The sequence below is a fragment of the Pipra filicauda genome, unplaced genomic scaffold (genome assembly GCF_003945595.2).
Source record: "Pipra filicauda isolate LSUMZ 115617 unplaced genomic scaffold, ASM394559v2 scaffold389_size666192_pilon, whole genome shotgun sequence".
Lineage (NCBI taxonomy): Eukaryota > Metazoa > Chordata > Aves > Passeriformes > Pipridae > Pipra > Pipra filicauda.
The window spans coordinates 593,172-609,620 of record NW_024104519.1 but is presented as its reverse complement, the minus strand read 5'-3'; the positions used below and the strand labels follow the sequence as shown (position 1 = coordinate 609,620).

Sequence of the window (16,449 nt, the reverse complement as noted above, 5' to 3'; positions counted from 1 at the left end):
ATTTTTCTGCTAAATATTGTTTCAAAGCAGGAATAAGAATGTTCTAAGAATGCTAGAAAGCCAATGAATACTTTCAAAACTGTCCAGGATTAATATAAACATAAATAAGAAACAACAAAATGTTCCAGTGTAAAGTTCTGACCAAGAACTGTATCAACCACATCATGGATTTGCGAGCAGGCATTGAGCAGCAAAGAATACGAAAAGCATTTCAGCTCTTATTTAGCTACATGAAAAGAAAAACAGTTTATTCGTGTTTGAATCCTTGATCTTGTCAATATTTGCTGTTTCTGAGACATAGAAACATATAGAAATAACATCGAGATGTTATTTTGATACTTATGGTGACATCAACTCTCCACTAATCAATGGAAAAAATTAATCATCAGTGATGAAAATATTCATTCCTCGGTGTATTGAAGAAATATCACTGAGAGCAGATTACAGCATCGTGCTGCATACATTATACTATTATAGATTTCCACAACACCAGGCAAATGTATGAACAAGATAATTTTTACAGGCTGTATTTAACATTTACTTTGTCATTTATATTGTGTGATTTGGAGATTTCATTAAATGCAAACTGTGGGCACAAACATATATGAGCTAAATACACATGTACCTAAATATCAGTGGTTTAGAGTTTTACATTGTCAATTTTTAGATTTCTATGTTATCAGTGTTTACAGTACAAGAGAGAACCATCCTAGTAGCTCTACATCAGAAGCTTTAAACTAGTTAAAAACTGGTTTTGGTTGTGTTTTATACTAATATTAACATTATTTTTTTTCCAAGGGGTAACATTTGGGCAAACAATTGGTATTGTATTTCATAAAAGGTATAAGAAAACCACCAGTTTCCCAGTTTTTACATGTCATCATATAAATTAACAGCCAATTAAAACAAAAAACTACTGATACAACAGTTCAAAAGCAGAAATCAAAGAACTACCTAAAATATTCTGTGAGTGTTTACAAATGATAACTGCCTAAAAATGATCAGTACAAATATTATTCACACACACAAGAAAACACAATAAATAAAATTACTCTTCAGAGTTCTGTATGTGTTTCAGTCTTTAGGAGACTGTTACTAAAGTTTTGTTATATAACTTTTTTTGAAAAACAGAATCTGACATGAATACTGGAAAATTTTTAGAAATTATCTAAGAATTTGGCTGATACAATTTTTAACACAGATTTTAATATCAATATTAATGACACAGCCTCTGTAAAGGAAGTCCTGAGTTATCTTCAAATGAGTAAATAGAAACAGAAGCATCTTTTAAAAAATATAATATTGTTCATTACAATTCATTATTCAATTAGGGGGTGTGAGGTTGCTTTACTTTCACTACCCACTAAATAAGTTTTATTTCAGTGCTTACCACTTTTAGTGTTGTAAAAGAAAACATAAATATACCCTTTGTTTCAAAAGTTACTGATTAACATGTAAAGATGGAAAACCCCCAAATATTTAAAAAGTTATATCATCCTCCTCCTGTCCCTTTGTAAGGAGTAACTGAATTTAGAGATAGTGTCAAAGTAAGTTCCCAATTTAAACAGACAACTAAGGAAAAAGCAATTAGACATTTGAATATAAAATTCCCGTCAAGTTTTGATGTTGCTGTATTGTCAAAAAGAAAATTGTTCTTCTACAGAACTCTAAAATCTGCACTCAGAGCAAGGGAGAGAATATGCTGAGCAACCAGCAACAGATGCACTGAGCTGGATTTGATTTATCTGGGGAGCTACACAATCAGATAAAGTGTTTGGGATCAGAATAAGCACCTTCTTCAAGGAGCCTGCACAGTGTGCACTGTGATTTTCTACCTCCAAGTGTTATGAAATGGCATCTGACAATCATTAGGCTCCATTTTTCATAAATATTATTGATAGTTCTTTCCTCAGTGATTACTTCCCACAAACCTCGAGTGAATAGAAATGAATAGACTTGCAGACAAGTCATGACTAAAATTTTTCGTGAGGTTTACATAAAGCAGGTGCTTAGCAGTGAAAAGACACATTTAATAGAAGCTCCAGGAATATTTCTTTATTCACAAGTCCTTGTACTTGCCCAGACCCTGCTGAAGCTTTGGCAATCCAAACCACTGGACTCTAATTTAGACACCAGCTCAGTACTTGGCTGTTCAGTAGCTCAGTGACCTGCATGTTTTCTTAGAGGGGGAAAAAAAAAAAAGCATCAAATATTGTGGTTTTCTTTCTTATACTTCATCTTAGGCTAAAAATAATTTTGCCATTCTTATCTTTCTAGACAGTCACAAAACTCCATGTAAAACACCATTTCCAAAAAAATCTTTGCTTAGTAGTAACTGCTATGTCAGTTTTGCGAGTGCTCGAGATTTATCACTCAGGACATGACAGAAAACCTCAAGTTGTAAACAGTGGCAAAGAATATTTCCCAAGCACATCCATATCTCTCTTGAGAAATCATAAGTATCTGCCTTTTTTTTTTTTTGAGAGAGAGTTATGAGTTTGAACCAAATACTTAGGTCAAAAGCTTAAACATTAGTTAGAAAAAATGGGGTTTTTTTGGATTCAACATCAATTTTTGCAAGAATTTTGTAAGGCAAATAGATGGGTTTACGTCACTGGATTTCTTTCAGTATTGATTCTAATCCACCTCCACAGAGTCATACGTTACTCCTGGCAAAACATATTTAACACAAGCACAGTTTTTAGACTTGAGGAATACATATTTTTAAACTGATCTTCCACGATCAATTTAAAGGCAACCTAAAAATACGTTAGAGTTTTTCACAGATTGATTTCTACCCTTTTGCAAATGAGCTGTTTGGTAGCTTTTTCTGTCTGGGCTCAAAATACCTGCCAGACGTGGTGCGATGGTGCACAGCTGCATTCCCAGGATACAGCTGTTCACTCGGAGGCCTCAATCCCAAACCATCAACATCACTGAAAGGTTTTTATTGATTGCACTGGATGGCAGAACAAGCTGTACCCAGGACGTGTTGCAAATTGCATTTGATGTGCTCTGGCTTTTTCCCTTCAGGTACTTGTGTGATCATTGCAAAAGACAGTTTAGCTTAATTCCTTACTGATTTAGAAGTGGGGTTTGGGTTTTTTTCCAAAGAATTGCCTAAATTGAGTTTCTTCTGATATCCAATCAGTTCTAAGAACCAAAATTTTCTCTATTTTGTTTCTTTTTCAGTTCATCAGATCTCTCTCAGGGGTTCACACCATGATGTTTAGTGGAAGCATGAAGATCCTGTAGTGCTGAGGGATGACAGTAAGATAAATTATGGAATGCATTTATGACCTCTGTTGCTCCAAGTTACTAGGAAATGTTAAAGGATTCAAGTTAAGCATTATACACATATATATACATATATAAGCAGACCTTTCAGTCAGTCTCATCACCCAGTATGGAGATGCCATCATATTTCCTTGCCTCTTCCAAAGCCAAAATGCACGAGTTGCACAAGCCACAAGTTGCTCACAGAAAATGATTTTTAGCTTTCCCAGTGAATAAGTTAATTGCCCTCGCACTTTAAAAATTAATGGGATGTGGGGGGGGGGGTTATTTTGGATGCTGCTGCCGCCCACATAAATGTGATTTATCAGTGGTAGATACAGGTAACTGTGTATTTTACATTGTGGTGCCAGGGCTTTGCAGTAACAAGCAATTACACGTTCCTGCCCGCTTTGCACCTGTGTTAATACCACTTCCAAAGCTATTAAATATGCATCTGTGTCTGAAATGAGTCCTGCCTGCTTGGATATGATAGATGAGAGCCAGAGCCTGTATTTCTTTTCTCTTTGGGATACTGATATCCTAAGTAGCTATTCCTCTCATCATAAGGACTGGTTTTCTCAAGCTGAACTCAGTAAGGCTTTAATGGCCTGAAAATACTCTCACTAAAGTTGCCAAAATGAATTCTTAAACATTCAGATTCTCAAAGACAGAAAAGGTGGGAGTCATGCACGGAAAGGTAACACACTTTTTGGGTTAGTCTACAGGGGACTTTCTTGGAATTTTCCATACTTTCATTCAAAACAAAAAGAAATTTTATTGTTATGGTGTAATGTTGCTTTCCTTTCTCTTCTCCTGGGAGCTTCGGGAAGGGATAAACATGCTTGCTTCGTAAACTTTACTTTGGATTTTCCAGCCCACCTTTCTCTGGTCTGTATTTCCCTTTACTGGGCTGAAATTTCAGGATATGATGCTTGAAAGAGCTCCTCCTGCACTGCCAAGCACTCTTTACAGGGCCATAACCAGTCATTTTGGGCCCAAAGTTCTTAATTTAAGAGGGACGGCAATAAATAAGTTTTCTTTTTGCATATGCTTTAAAATTTAAGTATATATTTTTCTGTTTTTTAAAAAAATTGTATTTAATTTTATTTTTCTTTTAACCATAGCTGCAAGTTTTAGGAACACACAAATAAAGTGAGAATTTTGAATAACAGAATGTTTTGGCAAATATGTTCATTCCATCTTCTATGTTTTGCCTAATATAAACATAATTTCTGTTTCTTCCATGGTTAATAACTGCAGGCACATGTGACTGCATACACACAGAGCTGGGATTTTGTGTTTTCAAGTTCTCTACAAAACAGATAGAGGCATTTGCTAAAGGTTAAATATTCCTTATCAGGTTCAACCTCTGTTATTGATCTGGAGATTTATGGCTAAAATTGAGTAAACTATGTGACCTTGAACTAGAGCTCCTTGGATTTAAAATGCAACTTAATTCAGCCCTATTTTATATATTATTTACAAAAGCATATATTTTGACTTCTAAATCCATGACTTCCCCTGCTTTTCGAGGGAAAGGGTAAAAAGGTCACATCGTGATTAAAGCTGAAAACTTTCAGCACTTTCTGTTATCCAGTTTGAGATGGGACTCAGACATTTCAGCCTGATTTTTTTAAATGGTTTCCCAATTCCACAGAGGTGCCTGCAGACACTTAAGATATTCAAAGGCTCTTACACAATGCAGTAGGAGTCTGACAATTCTGCTGTTCACGTGCTTATTCCCATAAAGTGTGAGCCCCTCCGAGAAATCTCAAGGGCCCACGGCTGCATTTTTAAGCAAATTCGTTGTTTTGACTAAAGACAGTTAAAATTTTAGAACAACAGCAGCAACAACAACATCCTATGGTGCCACTTCAAGTCACTTTTTACCTACCAAACTGCGCGTATGACACGACCATGTGTGAGGGGAGAAAGACCAGAAAGTATAATTTTGCTTACACAAGACTGGTTCAACCCAAAGTCTGAGCCGTGAACATTTTGGTGCTGCCAAAGGGCCTCACCTGTTACCTCCCAGGGACAGACCTGGAGTCATGGCTCCTTCCAACCTTCTGCCAGTGCTTCCAGTGGCGCTGGGAGCGGGTGCTCAGGTGAAAAGCTCTCAAGACACTGCCTGGCCCCTCAAATCACCCAATCCTCCAGCCCAGGGCGTCTCTGAAACAAGAAGATACACCATTAAAATTCGTGTGTGTTTGTGGAAAGTGTCTGGCTGAACAATTAAAAATGTATGATGCTGCATTCCCCAGAAGAGTTGAAAATAAAGTGTAGTAATGATGAAATATTCATATTTAAAGTGGAGAAGTACAACCTCAGAACATAATATATCACGCTACAGTTTAGTCACTAACAATTACTATTCCTCACTTTTGGACTAAATGTGCTGACATACAGCAGGGAAAACAGGTAAGGACTCTTATTTTTACTTCCACATATCCAAAATAAAATTAATTTCAGTCAAACTTTCTCTATGACAAAGGCTGTTTTTTTAATTATTACTGTTCACCTTGAGTGCAAAATTTACTTCTCATTTAAAGCAAGCTCAAAGAAACTCTTAAAACAAAGTAAGCAAGAAAGGAGGCCTGGATGCTCTACAAAGATCTTCACGTGCTGTTGCACTTAACGTAGAATTCACAGGATTTCAAGAGATACCTCCTCACCTGTACCCATTATCTCCTAACTCAGGAGTTTATATATGGTTTATATATAGCAAAACCCCCAGAAGGAGTGACAGGGCACAGAGCTCTGGTGAGAGGCACCGGAGCTGGAGGCGTTTCTCCGGCTTTGCTGTGCACAGGCCGGTGCCTCTGCTCATGCAGATAGAGGAAATTAATCCAGCGGATCCTCACAAGAGTATTAAGGTTTGGTTTTCACATAAGAGAGGATTATTGTCAAGTCAAATAATTTTATGTGTCAGACTTATCTCAGCAGTATGACTCCTTGCAAGTTGCCACCTCCCAGCACCAGGGAATGAGAAGATAAGACAAAGGCAAGTGCTGTGGCCACCCAAACAGGATTTATTAAAAATAGTGAAGATGAGTGGGATAGTAACTGAAGGAAGAAAAGTCTTGAATGTCTTATATAATAAGAAAAAAACCCAACCCCTTCATGACTTGATAGTTCAGCCATCAGATTTGACAATAATTCCACAGAAATTTCACAGCAACTTGAGATAAGAACAACTAGAGCATGCCAGTAATAACTTGTGAATCAGACATGTCAAACACTCTTTTGCTGAGCTGGTACTTTCAATTGTTCTGCTCTGGGCTTCCAGGGACTTCGTATATTAGAGAAGTTGTAAAGTTTGAGTACTTAGAAAGTCTACACCCACCAAGATATAAAGGGGCCAGAGTGATATGGTTAACAGAGGACAGCAACAGGATCAGATAAAAGAGACTAGGAGTAAGATTTACAGTGAGGCAGATACAGCCTGACTCAGCATAACAGTGATAAAATCATCATCACAGAGGAAGTGTCTGAATTTAAAAAGTACACAGGCTAGAAATGTCAGCAACATGCACCCTTGAAACCAGAAAGAAAATCAGGAAGGGGAATATGGAGATCACTTAGAACACTTTGAATGCAGCCTTTTGGAAGGTAATAGCTGTTGTTAGAACTGTCAGCTATAAACCAGTCAGAAGACAGATGTACTTGAAATGTCTTGTCCAATAAAGATCCCAAATGTCACTCAAAATGATCAGACTATTTATTACAGAATTTGTAATGGAAACATGAAAGAAGGCACGGAACGATAGAACAGAGACAGATGGACTGTTTGCTACGTGTCATTTAATATCAATCAGTGACAAGAATTTATTAACATAGTTGCTGCTTTAATGCACTGAACAAGCCTAAAAACATTCAACACACTAGATGGGAGGTGATAATTAAAATGCATGTCACGAGGCTTCAAAAAGTGTTATAGTCTCCTGAAAATATCCAGTATGACTTATTTATTTAAAAAAACATATATACCTCAATTGGATTTTGAAGAATTAAGGTTGTTTTTCTACCAGTGGCCACTGAAAGATGAATTGAACACTTACCTCATATTGATAATACTGTTTTCTGCTTTTTCTTCACCAAAACTCAACTTTTAAGCATGATCCTTGCAAGAGATCTAATGGAAGCAGGACAGAGGGACTGAACAGACAGAGGAGAGCTCTTAGTGAGGGAACACGAAGCTGCTGGAGACAGCCCAAATACCACGTTTTTACCCACACACTAAATACCACATTTTTATTTTTCCATTCATGTATCCTACAAGTTATTTCTCAAAGTAACTCTAATTCAGCAGCACTGTGTATTATATTTACACACATTGCCTGCAGGAGAAATTCACCAAAAAATATTTGTTATACTGGAAATTACTGGAGACCTTTTCTCTTTCCCTCCCTTGACATAGTTCTTCATCCAGTTTAGAGCTGCCAGGTCCAGGGAGCCCTTTTTGACATTTCCAAACAGTTATCTATAAGCCAAGTTATTTGTGCAAGGGCATTTTCTAGGAAAAAAAATACTTGAAAAATATTCAGACAAAAGAATACAATGACCTCACTGTATACATTTAATCTCTAGGTTATCCCAAAATACAGAAATCTAAATACCAGTGTCCATATTTACCATGATGAAGAAAAATGTATTTATACATGATAAATTTTTTTAACAGTTTAAATAACTTTAAATTATTACAAAAATCCCATTTGAAAATTGAATCAGAGCCCAAATTTCCTGGAAAATTTAATATTTTCACAAAAGTCCAGTGGCAGATATTCCAACTATTTCAGAAGTGAACTCAAAGATAGTTTGGTGTCCAAAGATAGTTTTGGTGTCCAATTCCCTCTTGCAAAGTCCACCTCTATTTGTTAATTTAGTCTCATATTTCAGGTGAATTATATTCCTGGTTTCTCTTTATATTAGTCTTCCATCTTCCCAGGTGCAGTAGTAGGAAACATAAATATACCGTGCTTATGAAATTAATTATGTAATTAATATCAATCACACTTTCTTTTTGAGGTCACACTAGCCCTTACCTTAACACCAACCTGAGTCATGTTTTTTGACAAGAGAGAGAGAATATTCCAGGAAAAAAAAAAGAGGAAAAGAGGCCTTTTTCCACTCTACTCCTTCCCCCAGTATTCATAGCCTTCTAATGAATCCTTTCAGCAATATTTGTATACTAAGACACCTAAAAGCTAAAAAGCAGAGACCAAATAATTTCAAACACGTATTCCAGCTGGATTCTGGAAAATAGAGACAGAAAAATTTAAAACCTTTGCAATTTTCCACAGGAGATATTTTTGTTATCGTACTGATGTTGCCAAAATGTTTAATGTTTGCCATCTCTGTAAAATCATTTAATCAGCTGAATTGTCTGTCCACAACCAAATCTGCCCAATAGCCCCTAACCTGATCCCCAGCTTTGAAGAATGGAGAGGATACTATATTCACACATATACCTAGAAATTTTCCCCTTCACATAAACTGAGGATCTGGCCTTTTTCTCCAAGCCCAGTTGCTTAGCAACTCATGGAAGGGTTTTTTAGAACATTTTTAGAAAACAAGGCCCAGTTATTTAACAACAGAGTTCTAAGGCTTGAAATTGTGGAGTTTTTAATAGCTGAGGCTCAGCAACACAAATCTTAAAGAGAAAGTCATACTCCCTCTGAAAACTTTTCCCTCATTTCAAAAGGTAGGAACTCCTGGTTATTGCCTTTCCTGTTTCTTCTTATTTTAAAGCCAATATTGATCAGGCTCTGCTGCCATTTCCCTGCCCTTCCCCTGAGCACGAGAGGTGCTGAATGTGTTCCTGGGTTCCAATTGTGCCTCCTCTCAGAACGATCCTTTCACGAGCACTTATGAGGAATGACAAATGAGGTCCATAATGTGCCATGTCACCGCAGCCCTAATCAAATTAGACTTACTACCTTTGCAATCACAAGTGGGTCTTCATGTTTTATATCCCAACACAATTTGAGTCAAGTTAGCTTGCCAGAACATTGCTCCCATCCTCATAAAAGTATATGACAGCTATAACCAGCATTTTGGGAGCAGGCAGGTGCAGTACAATACAGGCACGGGAAGTCTAATGAAAATACACAGCAGACTGTTTGCCTCACTAAAAACTGGATTTCCATTAGCAACTCAGACAAATACCAATGGCAATCAATTAAGAGTGATTTGGGCAAGACATTCTGCAGGTGTATGAGATTAATTCTGGTGGCATTAGTTCACTGATGCGCTAATTCTGGATATTTATTTAGGCAGCATAGTGTGGCTTTGCCTCTAACGTTGCTGGCTGGGGTTTATGTCCTGCTGTGAGGAACCAGAAAGGCAAAATGCTACAAAAATTTGTTTTGCCTAATGAAAAGGTTTGTGCTCGAGTGCTTACAAACTGTGATTCAAAATCCAGGAAAGAAAGTAGTCTGAGATATACATCATTTACAGCTTGATTAAAACACTTAAATAAGTCCTGAACTGTTAAGAATAATAAGTAGCATCTCGGTGCATGATTTCTAATCCAATTATTTTTAAGAACTGCTAGAAATATAATTAAGCATTATGACCTTTGACCTGAAATCATTGCAATCACACAGCAAATGAATAATTCAGGCAAATAGTGTTATGAATTTGTTTATAACTATTCCATGAGAGTCTAATATCATGAATTTAATAGATAGACAAAAAAAAGATAAAGTTCACAACTGTCTCACCAGGAAGACATTTTGGGTTGCAATGTTATATGGAGGGATAAATGATGTGTTAACATAGGACTGCAATATTTGAAATTCATTGAAGAGAAGATTTATTATGGTTTCTAATGGATATTTGTGCTGTGCCATCTGACAGAGCATTTTACAAATTTCAATGTGCTTGTAAACATTAAAAAATTTTAGCCTCTATCTGTGAGATTCCATTTCCTGATGGTTAATGGGTCTTGCTTTTCACCTTTATGGTTATTGTTTCAGAGCAAGGCCAAGCTGGATCTGACACAAAGCATCCTAGCAGATTCCTGACTTACATATTTTGGTTAGCTAAGGTACCTTTAGCTCAAGGAAGAGCTTTAGTTTAAATTATGTGACATTTCTCAGTATTCCACAATGAATCCTGTATCCCAGTCTGCCTACAAATTTCACCAAAGAGAACGGAGGAAAGGAAGCAAAAGCAGAGTCTGATGTTCTGAACAAAATTAACATTCTCAGAATTATACAAGTTTTAATTATTTGCATCCAGTGGAATATAGAACAGCCAAGCCAAACCAAGATATCTGTAGCCAAAGGGACAGAATAGAGGCCATACCAGTGAAAAGGCTTACAATTTCAAATTAAAATTATACCTGTGCTGGTAGTGTGGACATCCAGATTTCTTCTTTTTCCTGACTTTTGCACGAAGAGCAGTAACTTGGAGAAGGCAGAGTTAGAATAAGTCAGCTACCCCAGCAGGGTCAGGCAGATTCTCAGTCATAACTAGATCATGTCTTGCAGCTGGTGTGGTCACACAGGTGGAGCAGGACAAGGGAACAGGTCCTCGGAGCAGAAACAGTACATGTGCTTTTATTAGAGGGCAAAAAAAGAAAACTTCAGGTGGAAAACCCCATTAAGCAATGCTTTGAAACCAGTATCTTACTCAACTCTTAATTTTACAGGTAAATTGAAGTTAATCCTTGCTGCAAAAAACCACATTTGCTACTTTTTCTCTTTACAGACTTGCTCACAGACAATAAAAATGTGAGTAATAGATCTTTGTAGAAGAGATCAAAACAAAGCTCCCTGTATTCTTTCAAACTGACTTGAAAAACTTACAAGAACTGGACATAGAATGTCTGAATAAATCTCAATAATGAAAAAGAAATGTTAGCTATTGTTTGTATTGCTATTACTAAAATGTACTGCTCAGGGATAATTTAAGAATGAAAGGATCAGACCAGAGCAAGGACTTCAGAAGTTTAAAAATGCAGAGTAATCTTGAATAGAATTAAAAACTGTAATTAAATAAAGTTGCTCAGTGATGTACATGCTGCCCCTCAGTGTTCTTCTGGAAATGTGCCACGTTGTGGCTCCGTTTTTCATTCAGAAACACTGTTATACACTTACCTAATTTACATCATTTAAAAAATAAGTGCAATGAGCTACAATATTCACTAGCTGCGGTTCTAAAACCCTGACTGGTTTTTTGCTAGAAACTTGTGTGATAGTGCACCGAGTACAAGAAATTATGGGATGACAGTCATCAATTGTCATTGAAATAATCATTTAGGCATCACTTGTTCCACATGTTACTCACATCTCAGCATTATTCCCTGTTTTGCAAACTTTTAAAACTAGACCTGGCAGATCCAAACCTTGCTCTGAATTCACAAGGATTAGATTTCCCATAAAAACGTTGAGAAAAAGCACAATGTCTGTCACATTCACCTCCAAATACTTAGCTTTTTTCATTACAATCTTGAGGAAAAGCTGCATCATTACCCCAGTTTTAGGCATAGATCAACCAAGAGGCACTGGGGGCACAAAAAGAATGTAGAAATATTTACAAATTGTCAATACCTTTTCCCACTTCTCAGTGTAAGCAGGTGAATCATTACAGATGACCATTTTCTCACTTTAAACCATGATTTCTTGGAAAAAATGGCCTATGTCAAAGTGATGCAGCCTACATGAATACCTTAAATCCATTTAACCCTGATGATGTTAAACAAGTGAAAATTTTAATGTCAAAACACATGAATAGATGCTGTTCCTATTATTTCTTTCAGCTATTCTGTAAAAATAGTTCAGTGACCTGACAAAATTTCCAGATGACCCAAATTTTTTCAGGTAGCTCAGGAGGGGATAGGATTTTGAATAAATCCATAGTGATCTAACAAGGCAGAAAACATGAGCATACGAACAATCAAAGGATGTGAGCATTGCATATGAGCCACTGCATATGAACAATCAATAAGCAATTCTTAAATTTAAACCACTTAAGAAGCAAATAAAAATATCAAATCAGAAAAAAAATACTTTAAAGTCTAATCTTATTTTATATGTAAAAAAGATTAGCCATTCTCTGCAGAGTAAAAAACAACTGTACCCTGAAATTGTTTCATAAACCAGTGCATCTACCACTTAGCTATTTTATTTGCTTCCCAATTTCCAATTATTTATGGCAACTTTTAGTTGTGGAACTCTGAACTTGTGCTGGCTGATCATAAGTAATCTCTAATATCTGATTCCAGACAAGGATTAATTCTATAATCATGGCATTTCATTCAATACCGATTCATATCTAGACATTTTTTCTGCCTTTTTTTTTTTTTTCCAGATCAAATCTAGAATCAAATTAATGGCTGTTTTAATTTACTCATTCTGTTCTCTGGCTCCATTTTCTTATTAAAGATGTCAACTACTATTTCAACACTTGTCTGAGAAATGCCAACCTCTTGGGAAAATATATGTAAATCTCTATGTATTTCAGGCTGACAAGGCACCAGCAAGATGAAAAGTTGTAAGGAAGACTTCACTGTTCTCAGCCTTCTGGTGCTTCATCAAATGTGACACTAAAAAATTAAAAATTAACATAATTCAAAAGTATCTATTTTTGAATAAAATCAGGCTTTCCATGTGATTAGTTTGATAATAATAGAAGTTGCAGTTGGTGTTTTCCCAAAATCAGGGCTGGCTAAAAAGACTGGCACCTTTTCAGTCCTCCTTCCAGCTGAAAGGGCTTCATCATGATCTCTGCCAGCGTGTGACTTCCAGCACCATGGGTTCCACGTTCTGCAGGCTAAATGCAGCAGATCAAATGCTTTGCCAGTTTTTAAGAGAAGATCCTCGTGATGCTTCGTGGTATTACACAAAATGAAGCTCTCAGACAACTGCTGGTGATGTGAATGAAGGAGAGAGGGGCACAGAGAGAACCCCCCAGTATGCCCCCCATGCCCAAGTTGTTCTGCTGACGGGCAGAAGCAACAACTAAACAAAGGGTCACAGTATTTTTCTGACGTATGAAAACTGTTTCTCAGCCCCTGTTCAGATGTCACACGTGTCATTGGCTAGAATGTATTAGCAACTCCACAGAAATGAGTGGAGCGTGCACTGGCTGACAGGATCAGAATGAGATTTCAGACATGGTGTATGGCACCATGGTGAACTACTGAAATTTTCATATTCGTGTTTTACTTTTCTCAGAAAATATCCATGACTTGAAATAAGAAAAAAGATTTTTAAGCCTTCTACTAAGATGTCAAGAATGCAACCAGTATTTTCACTGCTGGTGTATTAGCTATTCAGGTGACATTACGTCTACAGTCCCACTGAAACATGTGCTTACCAAAAAGCAAATCAATATGCTTCGGCACAAATGCAAAAATATGTTGAACAATTTCTGAATTTTAATAAACTATATTCCCAAGTTTAACGCCCATTCTAAAAAGAAATCTAAGTTTGTTTATTTTTTAATTTACCTTGAATTCTGCACACAGATCAATGGTTCGCAGAACAATTTCCTTTGCAAGGACATTCTTCCCAGTTCCCAGCAACAGCAGATTTATGTCAAAGGCTGCCAACAGATGAAGTCGTTGGAGGAACAAATTTATATTTATCAGAAAATGAAACAATCTTGCAAACATCTTTACATTTAATCGCAGAAGTCCTGTTCTCCTGCCTATGTTCCAAACACCCAGGAGGATTAGAGCATTACAAGAAGAAATGCTTTGCCTAAACAAATTATTCTGTTTCAAACATAGAAGAGAAAGAACACCAGATGTTCAAAAGGAATTGGGTATAGATTTAAGAATCAAAAAAGGATGATGAATATGGACCATGAAATAGAGCATTAAGCAATGTGATGAGCATCTGTTGAGTAATAAATCCAGTCTTTGTACAGTTCTCTTTTCAAAGTGAATGTAATGGGAAAGTTTTCTAGCCTGACGAAAATGTTGCCAGGGCAGAAAATACTGGGCCTTTTAAGAATGGTATTTTATGTGCTAATATGAATAATCATCTATCAATAATAAATAAAATTTTTAAATTAATACAAATAATATAATAAATAAATTAAAAATAAATAATATAAATAAATGAATAAAATAAATAAAAATATAGAAAATAAATAAATTAAATCATAATCATAGATAAATAAAATAAGTTCATGAAATAGAAGTCTTTCACTTTTATGAATAAATAAATAAATTGCTGCTTTTGTTGTTATATAATCCAGATGGGAAGCCAGAACAGACTCACCTCGTGAGAAAACACAAGCAGACACAGAACCCTTGAAAAACACGTGCCCCAAAATGGCGGACTGACACGTAGCCTGACACAAAATGGTGGAATTACCCCATGGCCTGCCACGGCAGAGTGAGCCCAGGGCCTGTCGCAAAATGGTGGAGCGATCCCAGGGCCTGCCACAAAATGGCGGCTACTGACCCCCTGACCTGCCACAAAATGGTGGAAAGACCCTATGGCCTGCCACAAAATGGTGGTGAATGACCCCATGGCCTGCCACAAAATGGTGGAGTGATCCTATGGCCTATGAAAAAGTGGTGAATGACCCCAAGGCCTGCCAAAAAATGGTGGAATAACCACATGGCCTGCCACAAAATGGTGGCAATTGACCCATGGCCTGCCACAATATGGCAGAGTAATTCTATGGCCTGCCACAAAATGGCGGCGACTGACCCCATAGCCTTTCACAAAATGGAGGACTGACTTAATGACCTGACACAAAATGGCGGAGTGACCCTGTGGCCTGCCTCAAAATGGTGGACTAGCCCCATAGCCTGACACAAAATGGCGCTGGCCGCCTTCATGGCCTGTTTGTGAAGTGCTTTACTTTGTCTAGACATTGTTTTAAAATTTGCCAAGCACCTTATGCTACCTCAATGTTTTAAAGTTTGCAAATAAAAGTTTGTTGTTAAACCTCCTGAGAATTTTGTTGTATCTCCTGCAAGCAGCCCAGAGTGCATCAATCAACCTTCCCCTGCTAAGTGGGATGGGGTATTACAGTACATTTTTTGGTTTTGTTTGGGTTTTTTTGTTTTGTTTTGTTATGAAAAGTAGAGTAAACAACGTCTTGGGAGTTGTGCTCCTGAAGCAACTTGAAAAGCATTTTCAAAGAAATAGTGTGCTAATTTTAGCCAAAGTGGTGTCTTTTGGTATAATGACAGCTAAGATTTGCCCTGGCAGCCTTTGCTGTGTGGTAGAGAAAACGGCTTCAATAGGGACTATGGGAAGTGCCCCAGCTGACCTGCCTGGGCTCTACACAGAATAGGAGAACTCAACTACAGTCCAAGACACCAAACTCCCATGTGAAAAGCAACACAAGTGCTCTTTAAGATTCACATCCGAGATAAAAAGGCACACCAATGCCTTTTGAAAACAATCCTTGTTTATTTGGCGTGCATTTTATCAGCACCCTGGGTTCTTGGTTTGAAGTGGAAAGGTTTTGCCTAATTGCCCTGGCCAGCTCAGGGTCTGTGTGGAAGGTGCTTGCTCTGGAAAATTGCAGGTGAATAGCAGAATCCCTGCTTTTGTATCTGGCTTCAAGTGTTTGTGCTTTATTCCATCTCTGTCCGCCTAAATATTAGGACTTCTGTTCTAAAAGATAAATTCACGGTCTATATTTCCATGTTGTTATTTTAGAATAGCTTTTATCTGTATATAGCTATACTCTGAAGTGAGTCTGCAAGCAACATACCTGGGAAGTGTAGGTTTGCAGTTCCTCTATTAGTATTTTAAGTCATTGCTCAAGTTTTACTAACCCTTTGCTCTCAGCAAACCCTTCCATCTTTACCTTTTATTTTAATGACTGATTAGAATTTCTAACTTAACTCATAACACCAGAATGTGTTGCTGCTCATCTTTCACCTTCTCACCTTTGAATGTTCATTCATTATTTAACTTCACACTTCCTTATTATTTTTAATCTGTGCTGTGCAGGTGAATAGACCAGCTTTGCTCATCTCTCACTGAATTGCAGATCAGCAGCTGTTGCACTGCTCCCAACAGGTGTAACAGATTAATAAAATAATTTTTCATTATTTCCTAGCTTTTGGAAAATATCCCCATCACGTGAACAGTGTCTTGACATGAAAACCATAATCTCTACAAACACAGAATTAAGCTGCAGTATTGTTCTAGGTCAGACCTCACATATTTTGTACTAATCAGCAACACA

The 16,449-nt window shown here is 37.1% G+C and overlaps 1 long non-coding RNA gene across 4 annotated transcripts in view; it reads right to left on the bottom strand.

Annotated features, from left to right (window-relative positions):
* LOC120323968 overlaps positions 1–16,449 on the bottom strand; it is a 126,397-nt gene that overhangs the window by 4,011 nt on the left and 105,937 nt on the right. For all 4 annotated transcript variants that reach the window (XR_005564924.1, XR_005564923.1, XR_005564926.1 and 1 more), the window contains 2 exons: positions 13,736–13,830; positions 5,298–10,814 (listed from right to left, as the gene is read on the bottom strand). This is a non-coding gene — a long non-coding RNA (uncharacterized LOC120323968). The remainder of the gene's footprint in view (positions 1–5,297; positions 10,815–13,735; positions 13,831–16,449) is intronic.